At 40.5% G+C, this 17422-nt stretch overlaps 1 protein-coding gene across 4 annotated transcripts in view; it reads right to left on the bottom strand.

Moving 5' to 3' along the window:
- Positions 1-17174, bottom strand: part of NRF1 (nuclear respiratory factor 1) — a 123915-nt gene extending 106741 nt beyond the window's left edge. For 2 of the 4 annotated variants that reach the window (XM_070265822.1, XM_070265823.1), the window contains exon 1: positions 16652-17174. The gene's annotated coding sequence lies outside the window, so the exon portion shown is untranslated. The remainder of the gene's footprint in view (positions 1-16651) is intronic. The other 2 variants (XM_014739149.3, XM_070265820.1) reach the window with 2 other exon arrangements.
- Positions 17175-17422: the final 248 nt, after the last annotated feature.

Below are 17422 nucleotides of genomic sequence, written 5' to 3'. Positions count from 1 at the left end.
GGACGCCTGCCACAGCATGGCTTCATAAGCGGTGTGCAGGTCCATACCCAGGATCCAAACTGGTGAACCCAGGGCCGCTGAAGCAGAGTGCACAAACTTAACCACTATGCCACCAGTCAGCTCCTAGATCCAGTAACTTTTAACATGAAACAAAAAACTGTGTGGTTTTGATGCTTAGAAATACCTTATCTCTTACAATATTTACTTGAGATAGGAGTAAGTAGTCTTTTTTAAACGTAGGGATGGGGCTTGGGGGTGAGCATGGGGAAAGACCTAGATGGTGTAGAACTAGTACTGTTCCTTCCGATTTCCGCCTTGAATTTTACTGCCCATTCCTACACCCTAGCCCTGAATTAGAAATAGACTATAACAAACAAAACACCTAAAAACAAAAGGAGGAGTAGTACTCTTTAGCAAATTTTGAGATTATCAAAACATAGATAGATGGATTGAGGCTTCCACATTAAAAGAAGAGCATATATCACACCATCTTATGACCCAGTTCCCTGCCCAAAACCAGAGAAGAATAGTCCATAAGCACACTAGGGTATTCATAGGACAGGTTTCCTTAAATGGGGAGATTACTCAATCTAAACTATCTACCTAGATCTGCAGTTTATACGAACACAGGACTTTTATTCACTATTTTTCATAAAAAGTGATTTGGTTTTTTTTATTTGTTTGTTTTTGAGGAAGATTAGCCCTGAGCTAACTGCTGCCAATCCTCCTTTCGCTGAGGAAGACTGGCCCTGAGCCAACATCCAGGCCCATCTTCCTCTACCTTACATGTGGGACACCTACCACAGCGTGGCATGCCAAGCGGTGCCATGTCTGCACCCAGGATGTGAACTGGCGAACCCCAGGCTGCCAAAGCGGAATGTGTGCACTTAAACCACTGCACCACCAGGCTGGCCCCCAAAGTGATTTGTTTTTAACATTCACCTTCCATAACCCTTTTTGGAAAGACTTCAATAGATCAAGCACAAGCAGTGGCCTATTGAAATTTAAACGAGATGCTTGCTTTTCAGATCAGAATCATTTTACTTGAGGATCCTCTCTTAGACCACTACAAAATTTAAGGACCCCAAAAGTAGAGGACTCAGGGGCTGGCCCCATGGCCCGAGTGGTTAAGTTCACGCACTCCGCTGCAGGCGGCCCAGTGTTTCGTCGGTTCGAATCCTGGGCGCGGACATGGCACTGCTCATCAAACCACGCTGAGGCAGCGTCCCACATGCCACAACTAGAAGGACCCACAACAAAGAACATACAACTATGTACCAGGGGGCTTTGGGGAGAAAAAGGAAAAAAATAAAATCTTTAAAAAAAAAAAAGTAGAGGACTTGTTAACAGAAACCTAACAAGGGGCCAGCCCCTTCGCACTCTGCTTCAGTGGCCCATGTGTGGTTCCCAGGCATAGACCTACACCACTCCTCTGTCAGTGGCCATGCTGTGGTGGTGGCTCACATACAAAAAGAGGAAGATTGGCAGCAGATGGTAGCTCAGGGTGAATCTTGCTCAGCCAAAAAGAAAGAAAGAAACCTAACAAGGCTGAAATTGTTGGCACTATACTTATATCCTTTTCCTGTGCATTTCTGAAACCAGTCAGTTCTAATTTCAATGTCACCCTATATTTAATTCTTTTTTTCATCATTTTCATCATTTGCACTTACTGACTGTATTATCATCCACATTCCATTTGTTCACCCCATTCCCACAAATGTCTGTGGAAAAGCTCCCTAATCAAGACTGCCTAGATAGATGTAGGCAGCTACATAATTTCACTCACCAAGTTTTGTCCTGTTAAAATGTCATTATATCACATTCACCAAAAGAAATTCTTTGAGCACCTTTTCTATGTAAAATCTTGGACCAGAAATTGAAGGAGGACATCTAGAGGATTAAGGACCCAAAAAGTAGGGGGATTAGTTTAACCCTCAAATGGCTTACAGAAGTAATTCTCAAAGTGAGCCATGGAACCCTGGGTTCCCTGAGACTTTTTCAAGGGATCCATGAGGTCAAAACTATCTTCATAACAAAGAGATTATATGCCTTTTTTCATTGTGCTTATATTTGAACTTACGATGCAAAAGCAATGGTAGGGTAAAACTACTAGCACCTTAGCACAATTTAAGGCAATGGCACCAAAGTGTACTAGCAGTAATTATATTCTTCACCTTCCCATACTTACAGTAAAAGTAAAAAAAAAAGTCAATTTTATTTAAGAATGTGTTGAGGAAAGAGCAAGAATTATTAACTTCATTAAATATTCATCTCGAGTTCATGTCCTTTTACTATTCTGTGTAACCAAGTGGAAACTATGCATAAAGCACTTCTGCATTCAGAAGTGTGATGGCTGTTTTAAAAAGCACATGTACCATGTTTTGAGTTACAAAGTGATTTAGCCACTTTACCCGAAGGAACACCATCTTCACTTGAGAGAGTGGCTGACAGACAAACTATCTGGTTATTGAGACCTGGGTAACTGATAGATATTTTCTTAAAAATTAACAAAGTGAGCCTGTCACTTCAAGGAAAACAACTGACAGTATTTGTTGCCAATGGTAAAAATTGTTATTTCGAGTGATAATTAGAATTTTGGAAAACTTCTATCTGCCACAGTGAGCTTGATAGCTTCCCATTACTGAAAAGCCTTTTCTGATGAGATCAGTGGGAGTGCTAATGAATGCGATTTTTGTGTCAACACATGGAAGATCTGCATAACTCGGTAAACCAATATTTTCCAAATGACCAACGTATGACGTTACAAGATGATGCACGTGTTAAAAGATCCATTCAACGCACATGTTAAACCAATAGATTTCAATGTAACAAAGTACAGTTATGGTTTCAGATTCCACGTTGCAACTCACCTTTAAGAAATTAATACTGCTGAGTTTTGGTGTAATATCAAAGAAGAATATCCACAATAATCTCAAAAGGCTCTTAAAATACTCTTCCCTTTTCTAACTACATACTTGGTGTGAGACCAGATCTTCCTATACTTTAATCAAAGCAACGTATTGCAGCAGGTTGAGTGCAAAAGCAGATATGAGAATCTAGCTGTCTTCTATCAAGCCAGACATGAAGGAAATTTGCAAAAACTGTAAAACACCACCATTCTTTTCACTGTTGTTTTTTGTTTTGGAAAATATAGTTATTTTTAATCAAAATATTTCACTTATTTTAGGGGCTGGCCCCGTGGCCGAGTGGTTAAGTCTGTGCGCTCCGCTGCAGGCGGCCCAGTGTTTCGTTGGTTCGAATCCTGGGCACGGACATGGCACTGCTCATCAAACCACGCTGAGGCAGCATCCCACATGCTACAACTAGAAGGACCCACAACGAAGAATATACAACTATGTACTGGGGGGCTTTGGGGAGAAAAAGGAAAAAAAAAATAAAATCTTTAAAAAAAAAAAAAAAATATTTCACTTATTTTAACGTGTAGTAGGTATACTGTTATTTTAAAATTAATAAGCATTTTTAAAATTTCTGCTTTAATTTCCAATACAGTAAATATCAAAAATCATAACCCACATAAACAAAAACTCGAGTCCTCAATAATTTTTAAGAATACAAAAGGGTCCTGAGACCAAAGACTAAGAACTTCTGGCTTACAGTGTAATGAGAGAGAGGGGGAAAAAACCAAATAACCCAAGGTAGAATGTAATGACTGCCACAGCCCTCCTATTCTTGGACATTCCAGCTCTTCCTCAACTAGACCTATGCTATCTACCAGTCTCTTGGAATAATTTATTTAGCCCTGTTGTCAATATAATCAAAATGAGTAATTCATTTAGCAAGCATGAAAAGGGCTCAAGCAATACCATGATAATGTGTTAAACCAATTTGAATTGATGGGTTTTTCTTTACTGGTTTTCTAAATAACATCCTGAATTAAAACTGGTCTTACTTCTCTGGTATAAACTTAGCCTACAAAGAGAATTCCTTCACAAAAGACTATATAATATACAACTCTCTTGGAAATGCATCCCACACAATCAAAATGGTAAAGGAAGCTATGGAATTTGGTTCCCTGCCTCTCAACAATAGCGCAAAAAAACTAGAAATCCCACACTGGTGCTGAGGATCAGAATACAAAACATGTCATTGGCGGGGGGGTGGGGGGGGGCGGGGGTGGTGGAAAGCACTTTCTAGAGGACCACATGCATATAAGCAATCATTCGTGTTTTTTGAAAGGGAGACACAAACACACACACTTTGGCTTAGCCTACCCTGATGGATACTCAAGAAACCAGTAGTGCTGGTTGTTTCTTGACAGAGAAACTATGGGAAAGAAATTTTTCATTTTTCACTGAATTCCTCTTATGTTGTTTGATCTTTTAACCATTTGCCTGTAATACTTATTCAAAAATAAATATTTTTAAAACATATTTCTACATCATCTTTTATCTCAAATGCAAATAATATCAGTATGACAATAATATGGAAATCATTAAAAGTATATTTGTTAAATAAGCAATGGACACACATCTCATATACCTGACAGAAGCATCAAAAGCAAGGTGTCCATCAACCTGGAGGCAGTCAGCCACTGATTATGTGCAGGAGTTATCTAGTGATGCCATCCATCTGCCCAATATAACTGACACATTGCTACTTCAATGGTAACTCTTTTCCTTTTTATACTCACCACAGCATTTAAGAAATACTCTCTGAATAGCACCAAAGTAGGTTAAATTTAAAGATTCCTTTAAACCATGCAGCAACATTAAATTCAGCATAATTTAGTTCCTATTATGCAGGAGGCACTATGACTTGATAATGTAACACTTGTAATAAAATGTTAATACTTGACAATGTGCACTTGGATCTAAACACAATAGAGGTTTAATAGTTACACCAATGAAAAAGACCTGGAGGTTTTAATCAATTCTAAGTTTAATGAGCCAATCTTATGATGTGGTTACAAATAAACCTAATTCAAACTTCTGCTACTACGTTAATCAGAGTGGCTATACACCGCCCAGCAAACAGAAATTGGACTCACTGTAGTTTGTACTTCCCTGACCAGTCCCACAGTTCATGCTGGACTCTACGCCACACATGATATCTAGGGACCCTGACAAAGTGCAGTAAGGTCAGAGTAGTTTGTACGTGGAAGGCAACATTTAAAATGAGTTAGCTACCAATGTGTCAAGTACTTCACCTGAATTTTCCTTAAATCTTCACATATCAATCATACAGGCATTATTATCCTTGTTTAATTTTTATTTATTTATTTATTTTCAGATTGGCACCTGAGCTAACAACTGTTGCCAATCTTTTTTTTTTCCTGCTTTTTCTCCCCAAATCCCCCCAGTACATAGTTGTATATTTTAGTTGTGGGTCCTTCTAGTTGTGGCATGTGGGACGTCTCCTCAGCATGGCCTGATGAACGATGCCATGCCCGCGCCCAGGATTTGAACCAGCGAAACCCTGGGCTGCCAAAGCGGAGCGCAAGAATTTAACCACTCGGCCAAGGACGGGGCCGGCCCCCATATCTTTATTTTAAAATTAAGGAGATTCAGACTCAGAAACGTTAAGTAAGTAACATGCTCAAGGTTGCAAAGCTCGTAGGTGACATTATCAGAACTTAAACCCAGAGCCCCTGTAGTGGGTTGAATGGTGGCTCCCAAAAAGATATGTCCACATCCTAATTCCTGAAACCTGCAAATGTTACCCTATTGGGAAAAAAAGCTCTTTCAGATGTAACTAAGTTAAGGATTTTGAGATGAGGAGATCATCCTGGATTACCCAGGTTGGTCCTAAATCCAATAACAAGTATCCTTGTAAGAGTGAGGCCAAGAGAGATTATATAGACAGAAGGGTAGGAAAGAATGTGCCCACAGAGGCAGAGAATGGAGCGATGTTAGCTACAAGGCAAGGGATGCAAGCAACCACAAAAGCTGGAAGAGGCAAAGAACAGATGCTTCCTTAGAGCCTCCACAGCACTGTGGCTCTTCAACACCTCATTCCTGATTTTTGGCCTACAGAACTATGAGAGAATAAATTTGTGTTGTTTCAAGGCACCAAGTTTACGGTAATTTGTTATGATAGCCCTAACAAACTAATACAGCCCCCAAACTATCTTTCCAGCATAACCCACTACCTTTCCAAGAAAGCTGAAGGATCTAGGGATTTAGATATGGCCTACCTACATTGTTGGTACGGCCACATTAAGAAGCTTTATCTTCATCCTAAATTCAACGGAGGACGTGATGAAACTTGTGTATTTACAACAGATCAATTAATTCTGCCTGCAATGAGAATGGACCAGTGCTCAGCTAGACTGAATGCAGGTAGACCAGTTACAGGTTACAGCACCAGTCCAGAAAAGAAACAAAAGCAACTCAGACAAAAGTGGGGATGGTAGAAATGAAGAGGACAAGTGGAGTTTATTTGGAAAGTTAAATAAACAGGATTTGATGATATGGAAAGACCAAGGTTTCAGTTCTAAGAAACTGGATGAAACGCTGGTACCCTTCACTGAGGTAAGCAAGAGTGGAACAGGGCCAAGTTTGAGAAGGGAATTTCACTTTGGGATGAAGTACATCTGAAGCATCCAAGAAATGTCAATTAGGCCACTGGATATAGAGTTCTGAAACTATTGGCAGGCCAAATGAGTAGGCAGATTTACATGGAACAGCTGCACAAACTTTTTAAGGGAAAATAGTTATTGTTATAAAATAATCATTCTTAAAAAAAGGATAATTTCAAAATCATGCTAGCCTAAAAGATAAGAATCACTACTGTACCAATAGCCCTAAATTAATACTAATTGAAGATTACCTATTTAAATGGCATTGGATATATACCACTCATTTAGCTACAAAATAGATTTCTTTCAAACGAAAACAATCTACCTTGATGGATTCTCAAGATAGAATTAGCTACTGCTCTCACACCTTTCAGACACGAAAACTGAAGACAAACGCAAGCAAAAAGTTTGCACTTTTTATTCCCAAATTCTCCACTTCTCCCTATGTCTGTAAAATACTGATTTAAGCATCTTAATTGTCAAGTATAAATGATAACGTTTTTCTCCTAGAAAAGATCCCAGTCTTCATATTGGAAGGGAAGAGAATAAACACACTTTTTTCTTCTGACAGACATCTCCACAGGCTTTATACTAAGATGAGAAGTGACTAAATTACTTTAGATATTAATTGCAGTAACTAATGAAGTATTTACCCTAGGTTTGCTTTCCATTTTGTATAAAAAACAACAAACCAGCTACCAAATAAATGAGTAGGCAGGAAAATTGGATTAGATTACTAACTCTAAAGAGAATCCACTGTATAAAATCTTTAAGGAAGTCAACTCAGAGGAAGATCCAGTTATTCTTTACATAAAATTAGAATTTTATATATATATATACACATATATCACATACTTCATTGAGGGAGAGCATGAATTAGATTACATAACATTTTATATTTGCAAATAAAAATATTTATATTTTATGTATATAAAATCTTTTGAACTCCTCCTAGTTAATGCTAAAACAACAGGCATTTTTAACACCTCTGTATTACACTATTGCTACTTCTAATATCTAACTTGCTCTTGATGGGAATATAACAACTCAGAAGGTCCCCGGGTAAAACAGAAGACCAATCGTATATCGAGACAAACTTGTTCACTTCAGTAACTATCCTGCAAATAGGAATCTTAGCTCAGGGAAGTATGAGAGCAGAGTGGAGAAGAAGCAAGTTAATATGTGAAGGAATGTGAGGTTAACCCAGGATTTAGCTCTCATTCTTCACTAAGTAAGCTTTCACAGGCAGGCCCTTCCGCCCTTACTCCAGACCCTTACCTCAGCAAAACCACACAGAGCATGAAACAGACAGTAAGCACTTCCTGGGTAAATTTTTATTTGGAGGGAAACTTTTAAATATCTTTTAATTTCATTAAAACAAATGGATTTATAACCGCCTCATTAAGAATGTTTCAGGGTAGAAATAGATAAATCCAATATCCTTAGATATTTTTGGTTCAAGACAGTATGCACAGTATTATTTCATATAATCATATACAGTATGTATATGTAGTATGTGTGTGCACACACATACTACATATATACTTAGGAATATCTAAAACCATACATATTAAAATAGTGTTAATTATCTATATATGATAGATTACAACTATTTTTAACTTTTTGCTTTTCTATCATGAACGCATATACATACATTTTTACTTTAAGAAGAAAATTCATATTTATTGTTTAACATGTCATAACAGACTCAGAACTAATTTTAGAAAGAATTTTTATTTAGAAGAAACTTTAAATATCATTTCTGTCCTCTTCATTTTTCAAGTGGGGAAAAAGGCCCAGTGAGGATACATGACTTAGCACGCCCAAAATCTGATAGTGAGTCCCTAGGCCATAATTATTCATATTTATGTTTATGTTTTCTGGTTATAAAAGTTGATGCATTTTCATTAAAGACAATCTGAAAAATAATGAAAGCTTCAAGAAAGAAAATGAAAATCACCTATATGCTTATAAACCAAAGATAATCGATTTGGGGGGGGTTGTTTTCTTTCTAACATTTTTCACCATAAAAAATATATTTTCAATGAAAAAAACTTAAAATATAGAGCCAAAAACTAAGGAAGACAAAAATTTTAACACCCAGTCACATAACTGGTGATACCAGAATTATTTCTTCTTTAGACTTAGTACCTGAAGCCAGTTTTCAGCGAAGAGACGTTCTATGACGGTGTTTTTATTTAGCAAACCTTGGCTGGTTCTTTAATTTGTAGGTTATTTTTATATGGAAGATCTATTACTAAGAATTTTATGTCATAATTGTTTGATGAAAGACAAAGGACCAAAAAAAGTAAGCAAAGAAAATACTCCAGTTCTATTTAGGGATCTTCTTTGTAGATTTAGCGAATGTAAGGATAATCCACAAATACAAGCTAATTACAAAGTACATAACACAAGTTTTCTGTAAGATTAAGTAATATATTTATTCTTGTCATTCTTGTATTTACCAATACTTTTACAGGGTATCCTATAAAATACTGCCAACTGGCATTAATTATAGAAAAAATATCATACATTATGAGCAAATATATTTATAAAAACAAGCTAATGAAACTCAAAGTAAGTTACTGAACCACCATTAACTCAATTAGCAAGACATTAAAAAATACTGTTTATTTCATCTTTATCTCATCCTTTTAAAATTTCTACCTTCTACATATATGCACATAAATGTATTAGTACAATAGCATAGGAACATCATTTGTAAATAAATGTGATTCAGAAATGTGTGTTCAAAATTTTACTTGGAAAGATAACAAAAGTTGGAGACCATTGCCCTAGAATCTAGGCCCTACCTGACAAAACTGTCTCCTACTCTAATTTCAAAGATCCAAAGCTTAGAGGGAAAAAAGCAAAAATGACCAATTATCTAAAATTTCAGAATGAAAGATCTTGGGAACCAAGTAAGTTCTAGTATGGAGCATTATTAAATAATTTGCTTAAATTTCTAAATTTTATTAATCAGTTAAGAAATGTGAACACTAGCAATTGTTCACATTAACTCATCTGAGACCTCAAAGCATTCCATAATTGTCATATTTCAGAAAGACCATATAAAATAGACCAATGGTGCTTTCATTTCATGAAAATTTAAGTAAGGAAAAGTAAGGAGAGAAGAAATATCTTGCCCCAGATCATTTGATTGAAAGATTTGTGCATTTTAGAAATTTTCCAAAGTATAACTCCCAACTTAAAAATGAATTTTTCAGTGCAATCTATGAACCATTTAGCTTTCTTTCAACTCACTTTCTCTTTAAAACAATAATAATTTGATCCCCCCACAAAGCCTACTGTATACAGTGCATGAACAGTCGTCTACTAGTGTGAATCCTGGAGTATAAAAAACCAAGGAATCCAGAAGACTTCGGCAAAACTCTGAAATGGGTTAAGCTTTGCTTTGGCATGCCTCCCACCTTCCTTCTGGTGTTCCTACTCCCGTCTCCTAGAGATGCCGCATATCTTCCCAAAATTCCTCACCTGAGACACCCACTCAAAATTTCTTTCCCTTAATCTATCCCAGTCAGTCAAGATAACTGATTTCAGCCAATTAACACCATGAACAGTTGACTTAATCATTAAAATTACTGACAAGGCTCTTGACTTTTCTGTGTGTCAAGAAACCTTTGAGAATCTCATAAAAGTTATGGACCCTCTCCCCAGAAAAAACACATAGGCATATGCACACAATTCTGCATACAATTTCAAGAGGTTCAGAGTCACACAGGCAAAACATATTCATGAACCCCAGAACTACAAAACCCAGGTAAAAAACACTGCACTTAACATGTAACGATCATAAAACCTCAAAATCTTTTAAGAGGAATTTGCATTTTAAGAGACTATAAACTCAGATATGATATACTATATACTCAAATACATAAACTCCAGTTATCAGAATTTAAGTCACCTCCCAAAGCTTTTGAGCTGTAATTCCCATGAGAGAAGGGGAGTAACAGGCCCTATTTCTAAGCATGGGTCTTCCATTAAATTGAGTTTTACATAGGCCCTACCCCTATATTCAATAATGCTTTAGAAACCTATTGTGTTTATCATGATTCCTGGCAAAACAATATATATACATACACACACATAAACACATTCAGAAATTTTCTTTTTATCTCTTAATTGCCAAATCCAGGTTTTTTTTTGGTTGTTGGGGGTGGATTTTGAGGAAGATTAGCACTGAGCTAATATCTGCTGCTAATCCTCCTCTTTTTGCTGAGGAAGACTGGCCCTGAGCTAACATCCGTGCCCATCTTCCTCCATTTTATATATGGGACGCCCACCACAGCACGGCGTGCCAAGTGGTGCCATGTCCGCACCCGGGATCCGAACCGTCAAACCCCGAGCTGCCGAAGCCGAACATGCACAATTAACTGCTGTGCCACCGGGCCGGCCCCAGCAAATCCAGTTTTTACCCTAATGAGCTCTCTGTAGTATTTCACATTGCTAAATTCTGTTAAAATTCCCTTAATCCCTATCCTCAGCTTCTTCAATCCTCTACCACTTATCTTATCTCTTTAGCCACTCTTTTTCAACTTTCCTGAGAGGCCCCTCTTCTTCCACTGGACTCTCAGATGTAGATGCTACCCAAGGTTGCCCTTAGTCTTCTCCTCACTCCTGATATTATTCTCTTTTGCAGTTTCTATACGACATTATGCTAATGAATACAAATCTCTTAACTGATCTCCACTTCCCCTTGAGCTCTAGCCCAATCTTCAGATACCTAACCTATTTGACACATATTGATTCCCACATCTAGAATCATCCCCTATTACCTCCTGCTCAAATTCTGTTCTTCCTATACACTCCCTATCTTTAAGGCATCATCATCCATTAGCCATATAATCTTCCTCCAAGCTCTTCCCAGTCAGGTCACAGTCTCATCAGCTACATTTTCCACTATCCTCCAAGTACAGCAAATCTACTTGCTATTTCTCAAATCAGACTATCAATGCCCTTCCTCTAGCCTCTTCTTCTCTAAGAGTAAAAAAACAGCTACTACCCTTCAAAGTCCTCCTTAAATACCCCCTACAAGAAGTCTTTCCTAACCTCACCTATTTTCCCTGCATCACTCACCCCCTCCCAACAAGGAATTCTTCCCTCCCTCTATAATTGCATACCACTTTCTTTACTCTGTCTTGATTCTCAACAAGTTGTATTATAGTTAACTGAGCCCTTATCTTTCTCCCCTACAGACAAGGCCCATGGTTTATTTGTTACTCTAGCACCTAGCACACACCTGGAATATAGTACATCTTTAATCAATGTCTGGTGAATGAATGGCAACACTCCAAAGTAAGGACACATCTAAGGTAATTCTCAATGGAGGGTATGCCTCATCCTCTTGAATATCCAACAAGAATTAAGTTCTCTAGTCCCTACCTCCCCATTTTCAGTCCATGGCTTAGCTTTAAGCAATGTTTCAAGGGACATTTCCTCACTTCCTCTTGTTCTTTGTAGGTTTAGCTGCCAGCCTAACCACATTAGCATTCAGTAGCAGCAGCAAAACAGACACTCCAAGTCCTAAAAAGCAAAGACTTTACAATTACCAAGAGTAAAATACAAGCTCGGTTTTTAAAATGGTCTTAACGTTTATACATACAAAGCTCATTCTTCATGATGATTTTGTAAAAGGCTTGGCATAGTTTATCCAACAGGCACCATTTAAGAGTTCTCAAGAAAATGTCCACTTAAACTGTCAAACTTTTCACATTTGTAACCACAGAAATCAGCATGCATGAATTAATCTAAGTACTATGCTTATATACAAAACAATACACTATAAATAGCAGATAGTCTAAATCATCAAAATGATGATCCATACACAAATAGCTCTTTTAGCTTCTTTGAAAAATACTACACTTCCAAAATTCCAGTGAGCATCCCAATCTATAAAACTAGATTCTTTTGGGGCTGGCCCCGTGGCCGAGTGGTTAAGTTCCCGCGCTCCGCTGCAGGCGGCCCAGTGTTTCGTTGGTTCGAATCCTGGGCACGGACATGGCACTGCTCATCAAACCACACTGAGGCAGCGTCCCACATGCCACAACTAGAAGGACCCACAACGAAGAATATACAACTATGTACTGGGGGGCTTTGGGGAGAAAAAGGAAAAAAAATAAAATCTTTAAAAAAAAAAACTGGATTCTTTTACCAATATCATTTACTCTCCCCCAACACACACACACACTCCTCCCTTATTAGACATGACTTCCTCAAGAAATTATCTGATAGCTCAGTAGCAGTTGGATAAGGCAGGCTACCAAGTCTGGGATTCTAGAAAAGATTCCTTATGGTCAGCTTATTGTCTAAGTGACTGTTGTTGGTGATACAATACAGATTGGCCTTAAGGGGTCACAGATGTGGTACACCTGCCTTAACTGTGCCCTCGTTGTCTTTTCTAAATATACTAGAACATCTCTACAGAGTTGTATTTCTGATTTTTCTTCAGTTCAAATAAGTGCTCACATTTTAGGCCAAAAGGCCACATGACGAAAAGGGGAAAAAACAACACACAGACACGATGAAATCTTTTTGAAGCTTCGGTAACTAAACTGCATTGAGTGGGGTCAAAAACACATCAGCCTAATTCTGAAATGCACTTCAGAAAAAATATACATTCCAAGGTATACATAATCTACTTATTTTCCTTGAGCAATCAAAAATTCTTTTCTTTCCTAAGTTTTGTCCATATTACATCAAAATAACTTCAGACAAAGCATTCTTGTTGCTCCAGGATTAAAAGTTTCCAAAAGCTCAATATGGTTGTAATCTTCTGGAAACACCTGAAATTGATTTGTTTCACCTCCTTTACTATTTCTCTTCAGCCTGTTCACCTTAGTAGAATACTGATGGATAAAAGTGCTAACTGAAAAGCCAAGAAAGTAGATAATCCACCCCTTAGTTAATAAAGAAAGAATTATATGATACATAATACACAAAAATTAACATGTATCCAGAGCCTCAAAAGACACTGATTGGACTTGGTCTAAATAAAATGTTTCTAAAATAAACTTAAGTGGCTTTCTTTCTCATTGCTGTTTTACTAAGCATTCATGGAAAATTATATTTGGGTAAGCGGAAGACACAAGCTTTAGCTCTCAAGGAAAGAACAGAGAGAAAATGTTCTTTAGTATAAAACATCTGAAATGTTTTTTACAAAACCAAAGATTGGTATTTATTTCTAAGATTGATTTTCCAAATACTATTTATAAATGTATTAATAGGCATCACACAGTCACACACATCTAAATCCAAATATCAAATTTCCTGGACTAATTACAGCCCCAGAGATTACACTGAAACTCTTGAGGTTAGAGTAGACCCTTCTGAGACTCAAGAGCCCACAGAGCTTCCCTTTACTCTCCAACTCTTCACAGTGGCACTGAATGGATGAACAAGCCCGCTGCAGCATGAAGCACGGTGCTTGCCTAAAGATATCTGACAGTAGCTAAATGTATGCAATAACTTCCTGTTCTCCAGAGAACTGGAGGTTATACTTCTAAAGGCTGACAGTTTACAGGCCTTCCAAAACCAAAAAATCAGCATGCCTTTTCAAAATTTGTAAAATTGTGAAAAAAATTTTAATTTCAACAATCACTATTCATTATTATTATCCTCCAACAGTTACTGAATGCCTTATTATATATAAGAGAAAAGGTATAAAAAATTTAATCCCAGACCACAAGGAGCTTAAATTTCCCTTAAAAGTCACCCATCTGTGATTATTTCACATAAAATACTTCTTAAAGATAACCCAGGGTCTGGGTTTGCTTGAACCTACAGCATATAGGCGATGCAAATTCCGGTATTTAAATCATGGGAAGTTGGTTTTCAGGTCCTTAACAAAATTAGAGATTGATGCATAATTGTGATTTAATAAAACACAAAACCCATAATTTGGGGTTCCATTGTTATATACAAAAATTGGGAGGGAAACACAAAATCCTTTCTCTTCTAATCCCTTCTATATCTGGACATGGGCTCTCATTATCTCTTATCCCTAGAGTTACTTTCCTAAATCCAGGAGCTAAACTTCCTTAAAACCTAGTAAAATAACTATTTCTATGAAAGTCCTAGTAAAATAACTATTTCTACGAAAGTCCTGGTTCAGGGATAAGAAACTTTCTTTTTTTTTGCGCTAAATGAGAATATGACCACTGACTACTACGCAAAAAGTCATTTTCCCTCATATATGTTGCATTTGAGATGGGTGGAGGGGGAACCCATGCCAGATGAAATCAAAGGACTTCAAAGATAGGAAACAGTAACCCTTAACCTGATGGATTCTGTTGAAAGCTACATCTAACTCCTGTCAGAAGAAAAATAAAAGTCTCACAAAACATTCTGCACACAATTTAGGACCCGAGTTAAGAATAAGTATGCTACAGTACATATGACAACTATATGTTTGCTTTCATGCTCATAAAATAAGGAAATTACACTAAGATGTGCAGGCAGAACTAGCCATATTTTCACTACCATACAGGATAACACATCAAGAACTTTCAAACACAGTTCTAGGGAGTCAGGCTTCTACTGAATTTAAAAAAAAAAAAAAAAAAAAACCGAAACACCAGCATCTCCAAGACTCCCGTTCCCCTCTTCCCTTGAGTGAGGAACAACCAAATAACTTACTGTTCAAGGCCAAAGAAAAAGGAATTTTTTTAAAAGGCTGGGTCTAGATGAAACGAGAAAAGGATCACCATGAGCACAGGTGATGCACTGGAACAAAAGACGTGACATGTGCATACCCATTCTCCTGCCAAGAGCTGTCTAAACTGACAGGCTCACTAACACCATCTTTCACCTGAAGAGTTTCCCAATACGCTGTCTCTACACACTTAAGAAAACGTGAATTTTGCTCCGACCACAGGAAGAATTAAGCATAACTGCAACAAGCTTTAAAGTAAGCAATTAATATATTCTAATCTAACGCGTGAAAAGAAGGGATGGAGACCAGGCAATAGCTCCTCCATCTGGCTGGAGCAGATAACATTTGAAGCCCTAAAAATATTAAGATTTTAAAACAACTTCAAGTTCTGATGGGCACAGTCAGATGCACTGCAGAAACTCTGGGACCAGCAGCAACGACACAACAGGTGAGAGAGGCAGTGGACATTATCGTACAATAAAGTGGATAACATGCAGGGGCAAACCCTTGAGTTCCCCAAAAGGCCGGGGAAGGGGGTAATACCCATGCACAAGGCCATCTAGAGCCCCTGTCTTCACAGTGGCATAGGTTCGGTTCCTTCCGAGGGTCGCGCCACTCCCCCTCTCCCAGTGGACCATCACCCCAGGCACAGAAGAACCGAGGCCCCTCCACGGGCAGCATCTCAGCTGGGGAAGAAAACACAATGTCGCTCCTTATTTCTGCGTACAAAAGGACTTTGCGCCCTCCTCCTCGAACTGCCGCCGCTACGGTCCGGGCCGCCTCCTAACTTGCAAGAAGGTGGGCAACGCGCCATATTCCAGCGTCCCCCAGTCTACCTGGGTAACAAGCCCACGCCACCCCGGCGGGAGGGAAGCTTCGGAGGTCGCCCAAAGAGCCAGCCTCCTCTCCCGCAGGAGACAGCGGCTCCCGCGCCCCGGCCCTGCCCGCCGCGCCGCGCCGCGCCGCCCGCAGACCAGACCCGGGAAAGGCCGAGGGGGCGAGCAGGGAGCCGCGGCTCCGGTCCCGCGCAGCCCGCCCACCTCCCGCTCCCGGGCCCGGCGCGTTCTCCCGGGCCTCCCGCTCCCGAGCCCGTGGGCAGGCCGGGCCCGGGGTTCCACGGCGGAGAGGAGGCCGCGGCCCCGAGAGCCTCAGGCGGCGGGGGAGGCCGGAACCCTGGGGCTCTCAGGAGGGCAGCGCCTCCCTCCCGAGCCCGCCAGGACGCCTGGGGCCTAGTGCGGCCTGCGCATCCTCGGGGTGGCGGTTTGACTGGGCCGGGCCAGGGCCCCCCGCCCGAGGCGGGCCGAGTCCGGTGGGGGCCCAGGCCCGGAGCCGGGGGCGGCAGGGTGCCGGCTGCGGGGCGGGCCGGCCGGCCGGCGGGCGGGCGGCGTGTTGCGGCTGCGCCGGGGCTGAAATAGCTGGAGATTGCGCGGTAGGGCACTCACCTCAGAGCGGCTGCGCTACCGTGGGCCTGCGCCGTGGAGACTGCGACCGCGCCGGCTCCTCGCAGCCTCCTGCCACCAGCGGCAATGGCGAGCGCTGCCGCCTCTGCCGCCGCCGCCGCCGAGGAGGGGGAGGGGAGGGAGAGGAGGCACGCACGCGACGCACGGCTGGCTTCCCCGCCCGGCGGCCGCCATGATGGGGAGGTCGGCGCTGCCTCGGCGGGGCTGGGCGGGAGGGCTCTCTGGGTCGGGGTCCCTGCTGCCCCCCGCGACATCCTCGCTTCGCTTTTCGCTTCAAAGCTTTGGGTGGGGCCGGAATCACGAAAGCAGCTGAACTAGTCAAATGCGGACGCCCCGGAGAAGTGGCGCAGGGCTGCCCAAGATGGTTGCTAATCTGGAAATGGTAATGCTTCTCGCCCCCCAGCCCGGGGAATCGGGACCTCCGGAATACGCCTCGGCGGTCGGAAAGGGGCTTCCCGGCGCTTTCCGCAGCCGCGCCTTGCCAGTCGCGTCCTCACCCTCTCTCTGGAATGACCTTTGCTTCCCTATTTCAAACTCTGCCCAGGTATTTAAAAGCAAAAGTTTTTGTACAAAGCAATATATTAATTTTTTCGCTCCTTCATGCGTTCTCTGAACATGTCTAGAGGGCCCTTTCTGTGCCAAATATTGTTCTGGGCGCGCTGGAGATGCACCTCTTAGGAAGACGGAAGTCCTCGCTCTCTTTGAGCTTATACAGTGAGTGGAGGGAGTCAAGCAATAGGGACCCCCAAGCAG

The sequence above is a fragment of the Equus caballus genome, chromosome 4 (genome assembly GCF_041296265.1).
Source record: "Equus caballus isolate H_3958 breed thoroughbred chromosome 4, TB-T2T, whole genome shotgun sequence".
NCBI lineage: Eukaryota > Metazoa > Chordata > Mammalia > Perissodactyla > Equidae > Equus > Equus caballus.
This window is presented reverse-complemented; position numbering and strand designations above follow the sequence as displayed.